This window comes from Tamandua tetradactyla, chromosome 1, assembly GCF_023851605.1.
Source record: "Tamandua tetradactyla isolate mTamTet1 chromosome 1, mTamTet1.pri, whole genome shotgun sequence".
NCBI classification, from domain to species: domain Eukaryota; kingdom Metazoa; phylum Chordata; class Mammalia; order Pilosa; family Myrmecophagidae; genus Tamandua; species Tamandua tetradactyla.
Window position 1 is genome coordinate 215,159,730 of NC_135327.1, and position 23,084 is coordinate 215,182,813.

The 23,084-nt window shown below is 35.9% G+C and overlaps 1 long non-coding RNA gene across 1 annotated transcript in view; it reads right to left on the reverse strand.

Annotated features, from left to right (window-relative positions):
- The window catches only part of LOC143688076 (uncharacterized), a 188,186-nt gene that overhangs the window by 146,601 nt on the left and 18,501 nt on the right, over window positions 1-23,084 (reverse strand). The window contains exon 2 of the long non-coding RNA XR_013177817.1: window positions 6,976-7,044. This is a non-coding gene — a long non-coding RNA (uncharacterized LOC143688076). The remainder of the gene's footprint in view (window positions 1-6,975; window positions 7,045-23,084) is intronic.

Below are 23,084 nucleotides of genomic sequence, written 5' to 3' on the forward strand. Positions count from 1 at the left end.
AACAGGAATAACAGACTCTAGAAGACAATGGAATGATATCTTCAAAGGGCTAAAGAAAACAATTGCCCAATTAGAATTCTATGTCCAGAGAAAAATAGCCCTCAAAAGTGAAAGTGAAATTAAGCCATTTCCATACATACAAAAACTGGGAAATTTTGTTGCCAACGTTCCTAAGTCATAGGAAATAAAGTTTGTTCTACAGGTAGAAGGAAAATGACCCTATATAGCAACAGGAATTACATGCTGTAAATTACATGTTGTAACATCTTCCTATATAGCAGGGAGAAATAGCAACATGTAACTAAGTGACTGGAATGTAACAAAATGATTGGACTTTATGATCAAATGGAAGTGGAGAGATTTCCCTTATGAGTGTTCCAATAGCACTCTTCCCAGTAAATGTCGCCCTGTATGAGGGTAAGACTCTGTTTTATTTTCTGTTGTATCACTATTGCCTATAAAATGGGGACTGGCATATAGTAAGCATGCCATCAATATGTTAAATACATGATGGAATTAACGGTCCTTACAACTCACCACCATATATGAACATCTTGAGTGATAATAGACATGATTTTAGTTACCCAGCAACAATGTTAAAGCAATTATGGGTTTTGATGAAAATCCACACTTTGTTTCTTTTGGGGGGAAAAAGGGGAAGAAAAGAGGGAGGAAGAGAAGAAATGCAAACTTACATAATTTGGGGGAGCTAAAACAGGAAATGATAAAAGGAGAGTTCATTTCTATAGTACCCTTCAGTTCTAATTCTTTGGAAGGAAAACTGTGGATCTGTGATACAGAAGAGGCAGTCAAGTTTCACTCTGGAAATATTTAGTCATTTATCATTTGTGAATAAATACCTTTTCCAAGGACCCTGCCACAATCTTGAGAGCAGCACTGTAAGGCTAAAAATGTCCAGGATGAGAATTATCATAAAGGATAGGAACTGAAGTGTGGCACATATGCTAGCAGATTTGCAAGCAGTGGAACTCACTGCTGTTACCCCATTAAATTGGAATAGAATGGCTGTTAGTGTCAGCTGGTGAGGTGACTCCTGCTACTATCACCTCAGGGTGCCAACAGTATGGCACTGTTATTATCTTCCCAGGCAGCCATGAGCTCATGCTATTTTCTTCTTCAAGTTTGGGGAAAGATATGTTGCTGTCACAGTGGGGTCATAATAGACAGATGTCACAGCACTGCACAGACACGCAGAGAAAAAGGAAGCCACTTAGGGCTTTAAAAAACCAACCACAGACATAATTACTAGGATGTAAAACTAAAACCAAATCATGAGCAAGGGGTGGGGTGGAAAACATTTGCAGATGCAACTAATGAGAAGGCTGGAACATAATTGATTTTCTATGTTATATTTCAAAAGAAAAACTTTAAAATACATAGTGTGGTCCCTAGTCAGCAGAGTTTGATTGTAAAAATCAAACTCTTAAATTATATTAAATTAGCTGGCATATAATTTAACAGTACTATCCATCAACTTACATTTTACAGTAATTCTATTAGCATACATTGATGGCTGGTTGTAAATAGTATTATCCAGATTTTTAGTAAAGATATATTGTGTAGAATAGATATTTTTAACAAACTGATTCTTGAAGAAAATATGAGCACTTCCAAAAGAAAGTAAAATCTGTGTTAACTAATATTAAATCAATTATTTTTTCCAGATTAATTGCAGTGGGCTATTTCTATCCTTACAAAGGTAGAGGTAACATAAAATTGCTAGAGGGAATTTTCTAAGAGTTTGCCCAGGGGAAATTATTCTCTTCTCTTCATTTTAGAAGAAATGGTGATTTTATATATTCTTTTAGAGGAAACAATGATACTGTGTTCACACACTCACACACACATGGTGCTGCTGATTGGTTTTAATAACCAGAAAAGCACCAAAGTAAACCTAAATTACATGATAAAATACCTGTTGCTAACAGATAGTTCCTTTGGGGGGAGTAGAGTCTCACCTGCTATCATTACTAGGTGGAAGGCAGGAGTTTTTAGGCATCTACACTGATTTTTCTCCCAGGTACTTTCAGATATTTCAAGCTTTTAAAATGATTAAGGAGGACAAATAAGAGTACAGTTCTGGCCTAGATGTTGAACAGAGATCAGAAAGTGGGATCTCCTAAAGAGATCAGAAGGCGGAAAGGAACAGAAGAAATTTATCACATCACTGATTGTTATCTGGAGTCATCTATTTAGCCTCAGCTAAAATTTCCAAAGAGAAATAGTCAGTGAATAAGAACTTAAAACCTCTAGATCTCTCCTTAACAGGTCCTGGCATGCAAGTCCTTTTGTTTGAATGTCAGAAAAAGAAATATATAAATTACATATCACAGGATTAGACAGAAAATCACCCCCAAACAGTGTTATCTCCTTTACTCCACCAAATTTTTAGATAGTTGGTGTCTATCATCTAAATACATCTATTACATGTCATAAAAAGCACGCCCAAGTGCTGCTAATATTTGTGTTTAGGTTTGGGTTATTTAGGAATCACATGAGTTATGCATTCATTGAGCTAAAGCAATGATAAATTCTTTCTTTAAAGTTCTATTATTGGCTATCTATCTCTGTAAATAAAATTTGAAATTAAAAACATTTTGTTATAGGTATATAAAAATTGTCATGCTGCTGGTTGGTTTTAATAACCAGATAACACCAAAGTAAACCAAAATTATACATGCACAGTCCCTATCTTTGATAGATAGACTCTTCTTCATTAGTAATTGGCATGCTTTTATAATTCTTCATCAACGAGGAGCTTGGTAGATTAGTCATTTTAGACTCACTTCTGTCCTTGTTTGTCACTTTTACGTCACAAGGGTGTTGGAAGGATTAATTAGTTAACATGCAAGATGCTTTGAAGATGAAAAGCACTCTGAAATTACTAAGCAGTGATAACATGCCTCCGTACTACATATTTCTCCTTTTATATCTGTAAAAACATCATCCACCTCCTGTTAACCCTTTTTGCTAAAATAATTTATCCAGAATTCTTTTAATTAAGTAGGCTTATCTTTTTCTTCCATAAGCCTCAAAATATTTACTTACGTATGTCCTTCCCAGTCTTCTCTTGTTAGTATTAAATTTTTTTTTCTTACCAAGAGATCCTGTTATTCTTCATCAAATCCTGCTCACTGGTTATTTTTTTCTACTTGTGTTTTTTGTTGGAATTGTGGACTGGCAAACCTAGACAACTAAAAAGAAAAGGAAAAGTGACCCTGACTAAATTTTAGAGGCTTGGGCCATGTGAAGTATTAATTTGGATCAAATGTCATAGCCCAAAGAACAAGCAAATCTAGTAGTGCAATTCAGTGAAAAAGTGGCCAGTGAGGAAGAAAGAGCCATTGCTGTTCTCCCAAGATCTAAGTTGTTCCCAATAAGGTGTTATTTAAAATGTCTTCTAAGAAACTCAAGTGTATATTCAAGACAATCTGATGAGATACCCTTAAGTAGTCCAACCTCTGTCCAAGGACCCAATTAACATTGTCCTAAAAGAATAAATTCAGTAACTCCAAACTCTGCAAACCAGGAGGAAGAGTTATAGCAGACACAAGCTGTGATGAGAAGACTCATTTCTAATAAGCACCTGAACACAAGGATGCTTATTGTTGAGTTATTAAAACTCCTTTAACTACTTAAATCTGTAAAACAGCATTGGTCACCTATGATGAAGTCCCAGGGCTTTCCTCAGAGTTCTGAGAAAGAAGAACCCTCCTATGAGTTTTCCACTACTCTTTTGGCACTTCCCACTCGGATTACAAGTGGGACCAGGAACTGTTTAAAGATCAAAAAGGAAATCAGCTTTTAAAAAAAGGTGCCCATGGTATTCTTAGAGGGTATTCTCTCCCAAGAGATTATGGTACTGGCCAACATCTTTATCATAAACAGAGGGTACAAAACACCTTTAGAGGCAAACAGTTGTATCTTTATAGAACACACTCCATTCTGCTAACAACATTTAGACATATTGAAATTATATATGTTCCATGCTTCCTGTCTCAACTAGAAGGAGCAGAAACCTATGAAACATACACAAAATAAAATGAAAAATGATTGTAGTACAATATATGTTCTGCATATATGCTTTACTGTATAAAACACACAACACATGTATGCATGCATATGAACATAGAATAAGCTCCTTTACTATAATTCGAATGGAGGAAAGCACATTTTGAGGGAAAAAAATATTTATTTACCACAATTTTAAGGAAAAATTAGCAATAAATCCAGACTCTTAGAACAGAAGTTTCTTTCACCTTATAAATGCCACAAGACTATGATTATAATGTATTTCTAGAAAGAATAACCCCAATTCTATCAATGTCAAGAATTACATTTGCCATGCTCTGAAGGAGTACACATCAGTCTTAGTCCTTTCAAATGTGAATAGAAGTCATATATTCCATGGTAAACTAGAGGCTTTAAAGACCAGTGCATAAGCCATTATTTCTTTTCCCCTCTGCCACAACATGCCTTAGGTGGGGGGGTGGGGGGTGGAGCTGTGAGAATTTAGCTTGCATCCTAAAATGAAGGTAATATGTGGAGCCAAAATAAAGCTTGTTTCATCTACTCATAACCAGCATATAACTTCGGTGAACAGTAAACCTTTATTTTTCTACACCCTGATATTTAATGGATCGTTTTTTACTTCAATAAGGTTGACTAATAGGCTATCATAAAATATAAAAATTTTGGCAGCAGTGTTTATGTAACATAAGAAGGAGACAGTATGGCAGGAGAGGAGGGAAGAACTCATTTGTATCATCCTAATAAAGCATTCTAAATTCGAGATGTGTACAGTTACATGACCAGGAATCTATTTAAATAGCCACCAAAAATAAACTAACTGGAGAACTCATCTGACATAAAATGTCACATTGTCAGTCAGATATTTCACCAGGATCAAGTTTTAAAAATAATGTCAGTGATACAAAAACCAAGAGGCACAGGTAAAGTAGAGCGGTCTTGAATGAACTTTCCAGCTCAAAGTAATAGATTAGGTCCCCTCACATAGCCAGGAGAATTTTGGTTATGATGTATCTCTGCTTTACACACTGGCTAATTGTATAACTTATGTAATATTTTCCAGAGAAGCATGTTTCATAAATCCATAGCTTCTAGGTTTGTAAACCATAAGAAACCCTAAGCCAGGGACATCCTGCTAAGAGTTCTCCATAGGTAAGGACTCAGTCCTAGTAATTATCACTAGTTTTAGGGATGTTTATAAGGAAAATAGATTGTCATCTGTTTTCTTTCTATGAGAGCATCTCCTTGATAACTGACAAAGAAATGGATTACAGGACAGCTGATTTGACCCCTTCATTCCCAAGAATAGATGATTTGGCAATATGATTCAGCAATATTAATTGTAGTAAGAAGTAGCAGTATTAATATTAACTGTTGAACTGTTCTGATCATTGATCATATGGCATATTCCAAGCAAGTAAGAGCCTAGCATACATCATCTCTTGAAAGTCTCACAATCACTCTATGAGATAGATGTCTATAACAGCCACATTTTTGAGATTCATACATTAGAATAAAGAAGGGCCAGTTCTAGGATGAGGTGAATAAGGAACTCAGCTCAGATGCAAAATTTAATAGGGCACCCCAAAACTCAGTAATCAAAATATACAGTTATTTAATGCCAATGTTCTTAAAAACTGAAAATAATGCACACACAAAAAAATCCATGATGAACAAAGTATCAAAAGTTTTAACAAGACAATATCAATATTAGCAGTTTTTCCTTTTGTCTCATACTTCAGTCTGGCTCAGAAGAACTTAGTATCGGTACTGATTCTGTCTTTATTTAATATGGTTCATCATCAATGCTTTTACTATTTTTGACATTTTAAAGCATTCCATTAAAATATTATTTATCTTGATTACTGGTTTTAATTTTGTCAACCTCTTAAACTTTACTTGGTTCCACCTAGTTGTGGTCATTAATTAAAGATGTAAAGCAATTTGCCCAAAGTTTGGTATACATAGAAGCGTGATTGAAAGCCAGCTATTGGTCTCACTGGAGTTAACCCTCTTATCTACTTTGCCCTGTTGCTATTTGCCAATTCCCAGTCAACTATGTTTTAAAAGTATATCATTCATTCATACATATTAAGATTATAAAGTGAGTTTTTATTGGCAAAATTCATTCCATTATGTAATGATAGCCATTGACTTCATGCTTAATGACAATTAAAATATCACAAGAGATCCATAGCCAGAAATAAAATATAAAGAAGAGAAGCACAAATATAATTCCCAACATGAGTAATAGTTCTTAATCAAGCATTTAGTGTACATATACAAAGTATTTGTTGTGGGGGGAAAAAAATCAGACAACTAGCTCAGTCCAAGAAAATAAGTAAGTATTAGAAGCTTCATTTCTATCTTCCTTCTTTGGCCATCAGCAGCTTTCATGAGAAAATCCCAATACTTTGATAGGCTTGTTTGTTTCTAACATACCTTCCTTTTCTTCCCCCATCATTGCCCTCTCTGGGTACAGATTTGCTGCACATAAGTTGCTTATATTTAAATGCATATGAGATCTTTCTTATGTTAAAGAATGTAGTAACTCCCAGTTAAAGAGCTTTACTCTTTCTTCAAACTCCACTAAAATGATAGGGAAAAGAGAGGAAATGGCAGCAACAGTAACAGCAGGATGCCTTGAGATGGATAGGGCATTGGTGATTGGTTACTGCCTGAAACAAGCAGAGAAAATTGAATCCCAAATATCTTCAGAAAGAAATGTTATAGAGAAGTAATCTGATTCTTAATGTATACTTTAGAAAGGCTAAGGAATTGGAGGCACCATGTAGCTTGGAGACCTGGAATAAACATTTACTGAGGCAGGAGATTGAAGAGTTCTTTTCTGTAGAAACAGAACATTCAGCCCAGAAAATTATAATGGGTGTGGGGAAACCTACTCTGAAATGGTTGGGTTCTTACCTGATCTGTGCATGGTCGCTCCCCAGTGAATTGGATAGATCCATGATCAAATTTTCCAATTGGCTTACTCTGAAATATGAACAGACATACAAAGATCACCAGATAATGGAAGAAAGGGTAGAGTCCAAACAACCTATTTATTGTAACAGGGAGTATACAGAAAGGAAAATAAGAAAATCATATATATTCTCAAGAGATGAGAGCAGTAAATGAGTGAAATAAGCAAGAGTTCATAGAAATAAAAAAAATGACAGCAGAAAATTTTTAAATAAATAGAAGAATCAAGAGATAAAGTTAATGGGAAAACAAAATCACAGAACAAAAATACAAAGGGATGGTAAAAAAGATAAAAAAAACTATATATGAAAAAGGATCATCCCAGAAAGTCTCACTTTTAACTAAGTAGATATAAGAAAAAAGAAAGAACAGATCAAACAAAGAAAAGGATATTATCAGAAGAATTATGAAGGAAATATCCAGAATTGCCAAAAACTTGTTAGCACAATAAATGAAAAAAGGCCCCTATCAAGGCAAAGCATGAGGAAATTTTAGTATATCAGAGATAAAAGAGAAGATGCTAAAGCTTCAAGAGAGAAGCAAACAACTCGTAAACATTTAGGGATCAGCATCAGCATCAGATTTCTTAAACATAACACTGGAAGCCAGAAGACAATGGAACAAAGCCATCATATTCTGAGAAGAAATTATCATCAATTTGAAATTTGATACATGGACAAATCACAAATCAATGTTAAAGTGGAATGAAAATATTCCAGATACACAAGACTCCAAGTGCTTCATTGCCCACACACCCTTTATTAGGAAGCTAGTAGATGGCCTACCTTACCAAACAAGGGATTAAACTCAGACAATGGAAGACACTGCATCCAAAAGTGAGAAAGACACAAGGAATGCTTAGTACTGTGGTCTGTCGACATTCCAGGGTGGCCGCTGGATACCACGTACAGAGGGAAAACGGTCTAGACTGAAGCAGTCAGAAGGCTCCAGGCTTTTAGCCAAACGAAATAAACAAAATATCTGGTGCATCTGAGTACCTTGCAAGGGGAACAAGATAATCAGCAAAAAAAAATGTATGGCTTGAATTGCTGATGAGGCATAGAAAACTAAAGACATGACTAGACAAGGTAATTATTAGTGACAGTGAAGACAACCACTTTTACTAACCAAAATGACTACGTAATTCTTTCAAAGGGATACGAAGCGTATATGTGATTTGGTAAAGATGGAAGGAAGAAAATAGTCTAAATACAGCTTTCATTGTACAAAGTTTATAAAAATGACTTAAATTAAAAGATAAGAAATAATAAAATGAGACTAGTATTTAGAAACATGAGGTGAGGCCAAAATAATCAAATAAGAAGGAAATGGGACAAGGATGACAACAGAGATCAAAGGAGGAGGACAAGAAGGAGAAGGAGAAAAAGAGGAAGAAAAAGAGAAAGGAGAAAAAGAAAAGGAGAAGGGTGAAAGGTGGACTTGGAGAAACATGCTACTAGATGTCAGAGCTTCTCACAGCAATTTTTATAGCTAAGTTTGGGGTATAAACTAAACACCCATCAACAGAAGAAAAAAACAAATATATTTTATGTATAGATATGATATAATATTTATAACAATAAAATGAATTCATTAGAGTTACATGTATTCGAATGGGGAAAGCAAGGTTTATAAGAATGCATACAGTAAGATGCAATTATTTACAGTTACAATCTTGTAAAACAATACTATATACTGCTTAGGGGTATATACATGTAACGTAAGACTACACTATGAAAACTTACAAAGGAACAATACATAATCAAAATTTCTATGTTTACTTCTAACAAGGAGGAACAGGGACATGATCAAAGAATGGTTTACCTATGATTTCAGTGGTATTTGTAAAATTTTAATTCTTAAGTGGGGTAAGGGGTACATCAATACTTATTATATTGACATCAATCCCTGCAAAGAATGTGAATACCTGGAATTTTTCATAACTGCTGTATTAAAAAGCATGCTACTTCTGAGTGAAATCATAGCGATATGAAACATAATCATGGCATATAAACATGTATATATGCCTCAGCCTTGATCAACATATACATAGTCATAGATGTAAACACTATAAATTTAACTAAACTTTTCAACATTTTTTTTTTACTGGGAGAATGAGGAGAAAACATCATTTTTGTAGAGGAGAGTTTATGTGAAAGAGCTAAATCTTCTTCCAAAATGGCGAGTCAAAAGAACATGTCAAAAACTAAAATGTATTTAGAGATATTGAGAAGATTACAAGAAGATTAAGATAAAAGTGTGAATGTGCATGCCTCTGGGAAACATTTCAGGGGTTGGAAGTGTTGGGATAGAAGATGGCTATTTTAAACTATAAACTTTATGGGACTGTCTGAAGTTTAAAACTATATATATATATATACACACACACATATATATACATATATATATACATATAAAATATAATTTTGATAAAATTGAAAATTCTACTGCATATAGAACATGGCCTGTAGCCTATAGTTGTGACTTGAGCCCCTTCTACTCTCTGACATCCACTGTCATCCTGAAAGCTAATACCCTATCTCTCAAATGAACTCTTAGTCTAAAATTCCCAAAGGAACGAAATAAAATTGAAAAAGAAATTATCATTCTCACCAACTGAAAATTGAAACCAAATAGCAAGTTTGTTATGAAAATAAAATGAACTCCATAACTGTGACTGCTCATATTACCAAACGTTCATGAAAAACAAACAAACAAAAAAAAGTGGAGACACAAAGGATGATTAGGTAATCTTTCCTACAGTATTTATTCTCTCATGGGTTATGTAGCCCGTCTTGTTTTGAATGACTCAAGAAACAAGAGTCCCTCTGCGCCACTACCCAGGGAAATCGATCCTGTGTTAGCAGCAGCACACCTGCAGTGAAGCTTACACACAGATGGGCCAGATGGACTGAGAGATGGGAATGACTCTTTAGGGAAAAGCAAAAGAGAGAGACAGGAAAGCAAAAGTCTCCGAAAAGTATCCCTCGACATCAGCACACCAAGTAATTTCCCAGGATTAAAAGGACTTAGAATCACTTAGGGAAAATCTTTCTTCCCATTGGAAATGCTTTCCCATTTTGCATACAGTAAAGATGGTCACAGAAGGCTGGGGATTAATAGAAAAGTCAGCAAGTCCTCTAAACCCAAGGTAATGACTTGGAGGAATAGAGCAGGATGAGAATATGGCTGATATTTCAATAATTGCAAAAAATTTTTTATCTATCCATCTGCATAGGAATATAGTGACCTGCAATTATAAATGATCTGCTCCTAAATCACTATTTTCGCCAAACTCTGCTTCTTTCTCTCTTAGAACAAACTTTCTCCCAGGCTTCATTTCCCTAGGTTCTTTTACCAGTACAGACATAGTGGTGAACTCATCTTTACATTTGGCTTCCAACTCAAAACCTTCAGACTGTTCAAAGTTCATTTATTCGGTATTGTTCGGGTCTCTGAAAACACAAAGTGAAATAAAATCACAATAAAAGCTAACTCATTAGCTTACTAATAGTATTAGCTATCATTTTTTGCGCTTAGTGTGTTCTGGTCATTATACCTGTCTTAGTTAGCTGGGGCTGCCATAATAAAGTACCAGAGAATAGGTGGTTTAAAACAACAGCTATTTATTTTCTCACAGTTCTGGAAGTCAAAAGTCCAAATCAAGATGTTGGTAGGGCCATGTTTCCTCCCAAGTCTGGAGGATTCTAACAGTGGTCACCAACCCACAATGTTCCTTTGGCTTGTGGCATAACTCAGTCTCTGCCTCCATCATATGGCCCTATCTCTCTCTCTCTGTCTTGTGCAGCTGTCCAAATTTCCCCTGCTTATGAGTACACTAGTCGTATTGGATTGAGAGTCTACACACACCCAGTTTGGCCTCATTTTAACTAAAAACACCTTCAAAGATCCCATTTCAAGTAGGATCAAATTAATAGGACAGGGAGTTAAGATTTGGAAGATATCTTTTAGGGAGACAGAATTCAATCCATAACAATATGTAAATTATATCTTTTTGCTCTTATTATGAAACCCACATTTCCTGGCTGTATGGCCTTGGAATAATACCGCTCTCCCTCAATTTTCTAATCCATAAAATAGGGATAGCAAGAATTCTAATGCAAGAAATTGTTATGAAAAATAAATGTGTTAATGTGTGCCAAATTGTTAAAACAGTGTCTGGCACATCAAAAATGCTATTTAAGTGTTAGCTATTATTATTTTAAGTGATATAATCCATATCCATGGCTTTAAATATGATCTATATGCTGATGACTTCCATATTTAGGTCACTAGCTAAAAGTTCTGCCTGCAGAACTTTAAATTCCTATATCCAACTGCCTAAATTTACCTTCACGAGAAAGCCTAGTAGCCATGTCAAAATTAACATAACCAAACAAGACTCTTGATTTCTTCCCCTCCCCAAAAAAGAAATGTTAAGCTTTTCTTCCAGGAGATCCCAGTAAAAAAAAAAAAAAAAAAGCAAATATAAGTCAATGTAGAGGAGAATTTAGGCATGCAGATTCCAGATCCTAATGGCCTGACTTCAAATAGACTTCTTACTGGTCATGTGGCCTTGGGCAAATTACTTTCCTCTCCATGCCCTCACTTCCACATCTGTAAAAAGTGGAATTAATAACGGTATCTACTTCCTAAGATTGCCATAAGGATTCAATGAGTTAGTGTATGTAAAAAATGTTTAGAATAGTGCTTGGTATATGTAATGAGCACCATATCAATATTATATATTTTCATCATTAATCATCATAATATTCATTTCAATTACTTAAATCATACAGCTGAGAGATCTTTGATTCTTGCTCTTACCCTGAAGTCCTCAGTAAATCCCCTTAGCTTTGCTTCCAATGCCTATCCCAAATCCAGTTACATTTCCGCTACTCAGTGGGATCAGCCAAGCCCCACAACTCCCTGGTGGATGTACCACGGCCTCCTAAGTGGTCCCCCTGCTTCCAAGTATGTCCATCCCCCAGCCCCCACTCACCATCCAACACTAAATCACAACGAGGTTAGCCATTTTAAAAGTAATTCAGACCAAATCACCTTCCTGGGTACAACCCTCCAATGCAACTTTCCCTGTAGACTTAAAATGTAATCTCAACTCTTTACTTAGCGGGTTCCTGAAGGCCTAGCACATGGAACCAGATTGCCACCATCTGACCAAAGACAAGCTATCATATTGCTCTGGACCCTGATTTCCTCTTCTGCAAAATGAAAATAATGATAATGCCTATTATATAGGCACTTTCATATAGTAACTATTTCAGAGACTACTATGAGGATGAAATGAGTTCATATCTGCAAAATGCTTGGAACAGTGCCTGACCTATAATGCTCAGTGTGTAAGTGATTAATATTTCCATCATCTACCTTTCTCTCCTCTTCTGCCCTTCCCCCATAACCTGCTACTCTCCAGTTCCAGCTGTTTTTCATATGTTTTTTGAATAGGCCAAGTTCATCCCTTACTTAGAACCTCTGAAGAACAGTTCTTCCCACTCAGAATGTTCTTTCACCAGATCCTCACGGGTCTGGCTTCTTCTTGCCATTCAGAACTGAGTTTTAATATCTCCACGAAAACCCTTCCTTGACCATCCAGAATCTCTCTACCACGCAGTCCAATCTTAATTCTCTGGTTATAACTTTTAACCATCTAATTGTATACATAAGTATAATTTATACAGAAGTTTTTACTCCTTTATTTACCTTCCCTACACATACAGAGAGAGAGAGAGACACACACACACAGAGACACACAGAAATCCAAACTCTGTGAAAGAAAAGATTCTACGTGACTTGTACACATTTATATTTTCAAAGTCTAGATTAGTGCCTGCTCCATAATGAGTGTTCAATAAATATTCAATTTTTTTCTGTCAGGACATCTTATTTAAGGATTTCTTGAAATACCAGCATCAGCTGAGACTAATAACAGAGATTCTGCTGACCTCAAAAACTTCACAGTGCAATGGTATAGGGTGTTTAATAAATATATGGATGGTAAAGGTATTTCTATCATGTGCATATTTAAGGTTAGTATGCCATAATAATACAAATGTTGAGTATGCATAATTTTTCCTTTTATGTGCTTTTTTTTTCCTTTGCTTGCTATATGGCAGGGGTCACATTTCATTCTTTTTCCATGTATCCCCTTATTGTAGCACCATTTGCGGAATTTTTGTTTGATTGCTTTCATTTGTTTGTTTGCTTATTTGTTTGGGAAGTGCATAGGCCGGGAATTAAGCCCAGGTCTCCTGCATGGCAGGGGAGAATTCTACCACTGAACTACCCTCGCACTCCTCATTTAGGTACTTTTTAACATAAGATTTGACTTAATCATGAGCTCTATAAATATAAACATAATCAGTAGATAAATCAACAACTACATAGCACATTACATTTGTCTATCATATTGACGTTTCATGAGACAAAATGAGTCTTGCCCAGCAGTCTCGAAAGTGGCTGACAAGCAATGGGGAATCTGTTAGGAGGATATTAGTGAGGCTGGATTCAGTTGCAAATTGTTTTCTTTTCTTGCAGATGTGAATTAGCTGAGGTGTGAAGTCATCATCATATTTTGGCATATTACAGTGGTGTTTGGATGAGGGTTTCTGAAAAAATAAGCAAAGAATAAAACTGTGGGAGAACTTGCAGGGCAGCTGGAAATAACAGTCTCTGATGAGAGAGCTAAGCCAACAACCCAAATTAAATAATGTTCTGAAAAGTCATCCTGCCTCAAGCATTGTATCGCCCTGCTTTTCCAGCTTCCCTTAAGGTCAGGAGTCAGGACAGACTGGAGGCTTCTGAATGCTGCCCGCCCTTCAAGGACCTAAATTTAAAATCAAATGCCTCCTTGGAAAGGAAATTAAGAACCAGCCTGAAACATGTTACGTTAGAACATAATGCATTTGATCATGGATAACTGAGAATCAACTAATTTCATCCCGAAACTGTAGTAAGTAATCAGGACGGATGCTGCGAATATATGGTACAGTAATTAACCCAAGTTTTGTGTCTTACTGCAAGAGGCATGACTATGTTGTAAGTATCTCAAATGAACCTGTAGCAACTGAGAATCACTAACAATAGTTTTGGCTGAGACATTTATGACATATAGATCTCAAAATAATTCATTCATTTCGGAGTGGTGACATTTCCTTATTTTGTTTAAGATGAACATAACTTCTGAAACCAAGGGCCCTTATATACTCTCAGTTCACAGCAATTTTATTTAGAAACAGCCAGCCAGAAAGCTACAGCGAGTGTGAAGGCTCCCTCACCAAAGCCGGAGTCACACTAAAGGCCACACATTGACAGGGGCCACAACATTTACCACCCTTGCCATCAAAAATGGTGAACAGAGAAAATGCGATATATATGATATTTTTTAGAAGAGCATCGCAAAGAGGTCTCTTTTCATCCTTTCAGTTATATACATAATATGACTGTGAGCAATTCTTGAGGTAGGAAAAATTATAATACTAACATATTATAATTTGGGGAATAATATGTTTCTCGGGTACAAAACTCATGATAATGATAGAATTTTGTTCTTTCATTGAAAAATTCATTTTCCCATTTTAATAAACAGAAATATGTTCTTGCTTTCCTGAAATACCATCACGGTGTTCCTGTGCATTCTTCTTTCCATGAAATGTGGGCCGGACTGATTAACCTGCAGTTTCCTTCCTCTAAGTAGGGAAAAAGTGGTCATTGTAATCTTCCCACAGAATTCTGGGAGGAAAATAGGAGTCGGTCTGCAGGTCTGTCCGGCTGCTCTGTGCTCTGCCCTTGGCTGGGCGTTGGGAAGCGCGCTGACCGCTCCGCTCTGACCTATACGGGCTCTGCACCCCCCACGACTTCACGGTGATACTCTCCTCTTTCCAGATGTTTCTACTCTTCACCCTAGGAATTCTCTGAAATGTTACATGTATTACTTCGGTATGGCATAATTTGAACCAAACTATGAATGGACACTAATTGGTAAAAGGAGGTGAATGACAAAATTAAAAGTTCTCAATAAAGCTCCGCAATCATCATAATGAATCAGAAACATGAAAATAAATTTCCATGCATAAAAACTGTATAGAAGCAATAACTGAGGAATTGTAAGACACTCTTTTAAAAATGGTTAATTAGAGAAGATGTAGGTTTACAGAAAAATTACTGAGACCCATATACTACACTATTATTAACACCTTTCATTAGTGGGGTACATTTGCTGCAATTGATGGATGAATATTTTCATGATTGTTCTGTTAACTATAGTCCACAAAATACTCTAGGGTACACTCTGTTGTACAGTCCCACGGATGTATTTTTTTAATGTTTATTCTAATAATATATATTCAACCTAAAATTTCCCCTTTTAATGACGTTCAAATACATATTTCAGTGCTAATTGCGTTCACAATAATGTTACCACCATCCAACATCCATTACCAAAATAATTCCTAAATAGAAAGTCTATGCAACTAAAGCATGAAATCTCCATTCACTATGCCCACCCAGACCCCTGGTAACCTACTTTCTAGCTTCTGACCCAATGAATTTCCTTATTCTAATTATTTCATATCAGTGAGAGCAAAAAATTCCCTACCAGTGTCTCGCTGTTTTCATTCAACATATCATTAAGCTTCACCCATGCTGTCATATGTACCAGAACTTCATTCCTTTTTCTGCTGAATAAAATATTCCACTGTGTATATTCCAATGTGTAAACACTTTGTTTATCCATTTATCAGTAGATATTCACTTGGGTTGCTTACATCTTTTAGCAATTTTGAATAAGGTATTTAGAAACATCAGTGTGAAAATATCTGCTCAAGTTCCTGCTTTAAACTCTTTGGAGGTATGTCTAGAAGTGGGATTTTCAAGTCATATGGCAATTCTGTATTTAAATTTCTGAGGAACCACCAAACTGTCTTCCACAGTGGCTGCATCATTTTTACAGTCCCACCAATAACGAATGTGCTCGTATTTCTCCACATCTTCTTAGCAGCCATTCAAATGGGTGTGAAATGATATTTCATTGTGGTTTTGATTTGCATTTCCCTAATGGCTAACGATGTTGATCATGTTTGCATGCACTTTTAGGCCATTTGTTTATCTTCTTTAGAGAAATATTTACTCGGGTTCTTTGCTCATTTTTTAATTGGGTTGTTTGTCTTTTTGTTGTTGAGTTGGAGGATTTTTTTAATATATTGCAGATATTTAAACCTTCTCCAATGGGTGGTTTGCAAATATTTCCTCCCATAATGTAGACTATTGTTTTACTTTTGTGACAAGGTCCTTTGATACTCAGAAGGTTTAATTTTTTTAAAAAGCCCATTCATCTAATTTTTTCTTTTGTTGCTTTTGCTAGGGGTGTCAAATATTCCAATTCATGAAACAGAATATCCTTACATTTATTTAGGTCTTCTTTAACTTCTTTTAATAATGATTTGTACAAGTCTTTATATCCTGAGCTCTTTTCATCTGCAAATAGGAAAAATTTTACTCCTTCCTTTACAATTTGGATGACTTTTATCTCTTTCTTTTGCCTAATTGCCTGGCAAGAACTTCAGTACAATGTTGAATAACAGTGATGACACTGAGCATCATCGTCTTGTTCCTGATGTTACAAGGAAAGATTTTAGTCTTTCACCATTAAGTGTGATGTCAGCTGTGGATTTTTCATATAAGCCTTTTATCGTGTTGAGGATTTTCTAAGTGTTTTCATCAAGAAGGGGTGGTGGATTTTGTCAAATGCCTATTCTATTTCAATTGATTTTCCCCCTTTATTCTGTTAATTTGGAATATCACACTAATTGATTTTTTTCTGTTTTTTAACTTAGCATAACCGGAAAAAATCCCATTTAAACATGGTGTTCTAGTTTGCTAGCTGCTGGAATGCAACACACCAGAGATGGGTTGGCTTTTAATAAAAGGGGATTTATTTTGTTAGTTCTTCAGAGGAAAGGCAGCTAACTTTCGTCTGAGGTTCTTTCTTATGTGGGAAGACGCAGGGTAATCTCTGCTGGCCTTCTCTCCAGGCCTCTGGGTTCAAAAAACAACTTTCCCCAGGGTGATTCCTTTTTGCATCTCCAAAGGCCTGGGCTGAGCTGCGAGTGCTGAGATGAGGTATGCGAGCTGCTTGGGCTGTGCTACATTGAGTCTCTCATTTAAGCACCAGCCAATTAAGTCAAACATCATCATTGCAGCAGGCACGCCTCCTAGCCGACTGCAGATGTAATCAGCAACAGATGAGGTTCACATACCATTGGCTCATGTCCACAACAATAGAACTAGGTGCCTTCAGCTGGCCAAGTTGACAACTGAATCTAACTACCACACATAGAGTTTAATTCTTTTAATTTGCTGTTGGATTCAGTTTGGTAGTATTTTTTTTTTTTTGAGAACATTTGCAGCTATGAGACACTGTCTATAATTTAATTTTCTTTATCTGCCTTTTTATCTTTATCTGCCTTTGGTATGCAGGTGATATTGACCCCAAAGATGAGTTAAGAAGTATTCCCTCTTCTTCAATTACTTTGGGAAGAATTTGATCAGGATTCGTGCTAATTTTTCTTGGAATGTTTGGTAAAATCCACCCCATCCCCACCACCTGTGAAGCCATCTGGGACTGGGCTTTTCTTTGGGGGGAGATTGTGATGACTGACTCAATCTCCTTACTATTTGTTGATTTGTGAGAATTTCTATTTCTTCTTGAGTCAGTTCAGGCAGTTTGTGTATTTTTAGGAATTTCTCCATTTCATCCAGGTTATCTAAATTTTTTGGTATACGGTTGTTCAGAGTATCCTCTTATAGTCTTTTTTTATGTCGAGGGGGTCAGCAGTAATGCCCCTCTTTTTATTTCTGATTTAATTGTTTGCATCCTCTCTTTTTCTTTATCAGACCAGATAAAAATTTTCTAGTGTTATGATCTATGATAGTTAAGTTCTAGTGTCAACTTGGCCAAGTGATGATACCCAGTTGTCTGGTCAGGCAAGCACTGGCCTGACAGATATTTCGTAGCTGGTTGATAAATCATCAGTCAGTTGATAGGATCTGTGGCTGATTACTTCTGCAATCAACTAAGGCATGTCTCCCAACAATGAGATAATTCAATCAGCTGAAGTCTTTAAGGGAGAAGAGAGGTTTCTTTGCTGCTTCTTCAGCCAGCAATCCTCTCCTGTGGAGTTCATCCAAATACTTCACTGGAGCTGCTAGCTTCACAGCCTGCCCTGCAGATTTTAATATCTTCCCTTCATTCCCTTGGTTGCATGAGACAACTTTGTAAATCTCATATTGACAGATATCTTCTATTGGTTCTGTTTCTCTACAGAACCCTGACTAATATAGCTTGGAACCAGGAGCGGTTCTTGAGAAACAGAGTCTTAAAAATGGGTTTTTTTTATTATTAAAAAAATTAACTAACACAACATTTAGAAATCATTCCATTCTACATATACAATCAGTAATTCTTAATATCATCACATAGATGCATATTCATCATTTCTTAGTACATTTGCATCGATTTAGAAAAAGAAATAGAAAGACAACAGAAAAAGAAATAAAACGATAATAGAGAGAAAAAATAAATAAATAAATAAATAAATAAATAAATAAAAACTATACCTCAGATGCAGCTTCATTCAGTGCTTTAACCTAATTACATTACAATTAGGTAGTATTGTGCTGTCCATTTCTGAGTTTTTGTATCCAGTCTTGTTGCACAGTCTGTATCCCTTCAGCTCCAATTACCCATTATCTTACCCTATTTCTAAATCCTGATGGTCTCTGTTACCAATGACATATTCCAAGTTTATTCTCTAATGTCGGTTCACATCAGTGGGACCATACAGTAATTGTCCTTTAGTTTTTGGCTAGTCTCACTCAGCATAATGTTCTCTAGGTCCATCCATGTTATTACATGCTTCATAAGTTTATTCTGTCTTAAAGCTGCATAATATTCCATTGTATGTATATACCACAGTTTGTTTAGCCACTCGTCTGTTGATGGACATTTTGGCTGTTTCCATCTCTTCGCAATTGTAAATAATGCTGCTATAAACATTGGTGTGCAAATGTCCATTTGTGTCTTTGCCCTTAAGTCCTCTGAGTAGATACCTAGCAATGGTATTGCTGGGTCATATGGCAATTCTATATTCAGCTTTTTGAGGAACCGCCAAACTGCCTTCCACAGTGGTTGCACCATTTGACATTCCCACCAACAGTGGATAAGTGTGCCTCTTTCTCCACATCCTCTCCAGCACTTGTCATTTTCTGTTTTGTTGATAATGGCCATTCTGGTGGGTGTGAGAAGATATCTCATTGTGGTTTTGATTTGCATTTCTCTAATGGCCAGGGACATTGAGCATCTCTTCATGTGCCTTTTGGCCATTTGTATTTCCTCTTCTGAGAGGTGTCTGTTCAAGTCTTTTTCCCATTTTGTAATTGGATTGACTGTCTTTTTGTTGTTGAGATGAACAATCTCTTTATAAATTCTGGATACTAGACCTTTATCTGATATGTTGTTTCCAAATATTGTCTCCCATTGTGTAGGCTGTCTTTCTACTTTCTTGATGAAGTTCTTTGATGCACAAAAGTGTTTAATTTTGAGGAGCTCTCATTTATTTATTTCTTTCTTCAGTACTCTTGCTTTAGGTTTAAGGTCCATAAAACCGCCTCCAATTGTAAGATTCATAAGATATCTCCCTACATTTTCCTCTAACTGTTTTATGGTCTTAGACCTAATGTTTAGATCTTTGATCCATTTTTGAGTTAACTTTTGTATAGGGTGTGAGATACGGGTCCTCTTTCATTCTTTTGCATATGGATATCCAGTTCTCTAGGCACCATTTATTGAAGAGACTGTTCTGTCCCAGGTGGGTTGGCATGACTGCCTTATCAAAGATCAAATGTCCATAGATGAGAGGGTCTATATCTGAGCACTCTATTCGATTCCATTGGTCAAAATATCTATCTTTATGCCAGTACCATGCTGTTTTGACCACTGTGGCTTCATAATATGCCTTAAAGTCAGGCAGTGCAAGACCTCCAGCTTCGTTTTTTTTCCTCAAGATACTTTTAGCAATTCGGGGCACCCTGCCCTTCCAGAAAAATTTGCTTATTGGTTTTTCTATTTCTGAGAAATAAGTTGTTGGGATTTTGATTGGTATTGCATTGAATCTGTAAATCAATTTAGGTAGAATTGACATCTTAACTATACTTAGTCTTCCAATCCATGAACACGGTATGCCCTTCCATCTATTTAGGTCTTCTGTGATTTCTTTTAACTGTTTTTTTTTGTAGTTTTCTTTGTATAGGTCTTTTGTCTCTTTAGTTAAATTTATTCCTAAGTACTTTATTCTTTTAGCTGCAATTGTAAATGGAATTCGTTTCTTGATTTCCCCCTCAGCTTGTTCATTGCTAGTGTATAGAAACACTACAGATTTTTGAATGTTGATCTTGTAACCTGCTACTTTGCTGTACTCATTTATTAGCTCTAGTAGTTTTGCTGTGGATTTTTCTGGGTTTTCGACGTATAGTATCATATCATCTGCAAACAGTGATAGTTTTACTTCTCCCTTTCCAATTTTGATGCCTTGTATTTCTTTTTCTTGTCAAATTGCTCTGGCTAGAACCTCCAACACGATGTTGAATAACAGTGGTGATAATGGACATCCTTGTCTTGTTCCTGATCTTAGGGGGAAAATTTTCAATTTTTCCCCATTAAGGATGATATTAGCTGTGGGTTTTTCATATATTGCCTCTATCATTTTAAGGAGGTTCCCTTGTATTCCTATCCTTTGAAGTGTTGAATCTTGTAAAATGCCTTCTCTGCATCAATTGAGATGATCATGTGATTTTTCTGCTTTGATTTGTTGATACGGTGTATTACATTAATTGATTTTCTTATGCTGAACCATCCTTGCATACCTGGGATGAATCCTACTTGGTCATGATGTGTAATTCTTTTAATGTGTTGCTGGATTCGATTTACTAGAATTTTGTTGAGGATTTTTGCATCTATATTCATTAGAGAGATTGGTCTGTAGTTTTCTTTTTTTGTAATATCTTTGCCTGGTTTTGGTATGAGGGTGATTTGGCTTCATAGAATGAATTAGGTAGCTTTCCCTCCACTTCAATTTTTTTGAAGAGTTTGAGCAGGGTTGGTACTAGTTCTTTCTGGAATGTTTGGTAGAATTCACATGTGAAGCCGTCTGGTCCTGGACTTTTCTTTTTGGGAAGCTTTTGAATGACTGATTCAATTTCTTTACTTGTGATTGGTTTGTTGAGGTTGTCTATTTCTTCTTGAGTCAAAGTTGGTTGTTCATGCCTTCCTAGGAACTTGTCCATTTCATCTACATTGTTGTATTTATTAGCATAAAGTTGTTCATAGTATCCTGTTATTACCTCCTTTATTTCTGTGAGGTCAGTGACTATATCTCCTCTTCCATTTCTGATCTTATTTATTTGCATCCTCTCTCTTCTTCTTTTTGTCAATCTTGCTAAGGGCCCATCAATCTTGTTGATTTTCTCATAGAACCAACTTCTGGTCTTATTGATTTTCTCTATTGTTTTCATGTTTTCAATTTCATTTATTTCTGCTCTAATCTTAGTTATTTCTTTCCTTTTGCTTGCTTTGGGGTTAGTTTGCTGTTCTTTCTCCAGTTCTTCCAAGTGGACAGTTAATTCCCGAATTTTTGCCCTTTCTTCTTTTTTGATATAGGCATTTAGGGCAATAAATTTCCCTCTTAGCACTGCCTTTGCTGTGTCCCATAGGTTTCGATATGTTGTGTTTTCATTTTCATTTGCCTCAAGATATTTACTAATTTCTCTTGTAATTTCTTCCTTGACCCACTGATTGTTTAAGAGTGTGTTGTTGTGCCTCCACGTATTTGTGAATTTTCTGGCACTCTGCCTATTATTGATTTCCAACTTCATTCCTTTATGCTCTGAGAAAGTGTTGTGTATGATTTCAATCTTTTTAAATTTGTTAAGACTTGCTTTGTGACCCAGCATATGGTCTATCTTTGAGAATGATCCATGAGCACTTGAGAAAAAGGTGTATCCTGCTGTTGTGGGGTGTAATGTCCTATAAATGTCTGTTAAGTCTAGCTCATTTATTGTAATATTCAAATTCTCTGTTTCTTTATTGATCTTCTGTCTAGATGTTCTGTCCATTGATGAGAGTGGGGAATTGAAGTCTCCAACTATTATGGTAGATGTGTCTATTTCCCTTTTCAGTATTCGCAGTGTATTCCTCATGTATTTTGGGGCATTCTGATTCGGTGCATAAATATTTATGATTGTTATGTCTTCTTGTTTAATTGTTCCTTTTATTAGTATATAGTGTCCTTCTTCGTCTCTTTTAACTGTTTTACATTTGAAGTCTAATTTGTTGGATATTAGTATAGCTACTCCTGCTCTTTTCTGGTTGTTATTTGCATGAAATATCTTTTCCCAACCTTTCACTTTCAACCTATGTTTATCTTTGGGTCTAAGATGTGTTTCCTGTAGACAGCATATAGAAGGATCCTGTTTTTCAATCCATTCTGCCAATCTATGTCTTTTGATTGGGGAATTCAGTCCATTAACATTTAGTGTTATTCCTGTTTGGGTAATACTTTCCTCTATCATTTTGCCTTTTGTATTATATATATCATATCTGACTTTCCTTCTTTCTACACTCTTCTCCATGTCTCTCCCTTCTGTCTTTTTGTATCTGACTCTAGTGCTCCCTTTAGTATTTCTTGCAGAGCTGGTCTCTTGGTCACAAATTCTCTCAGTGACTTTTTTCTGAAAATGTTTTAATTTCTCCCTCATTTTTGAAGGACAATTTTGCTGGATATAGAATTCTTGGTCGGCAGTTTTTCTCTTTTAGTAATTTAAATATATCATCCCACTGTCTTCTTGCCTCCCTGGTTTCTGCTGAGAAATCTACACATAGTCTTATTGGGTTTCCCTTGTATGTGATGGATTGTTTTTCTCTTGCTGCTTTCAAGATCCTCTCTTTCTCTTTGACCTCTGACATTCTAACTAGTAAGTGT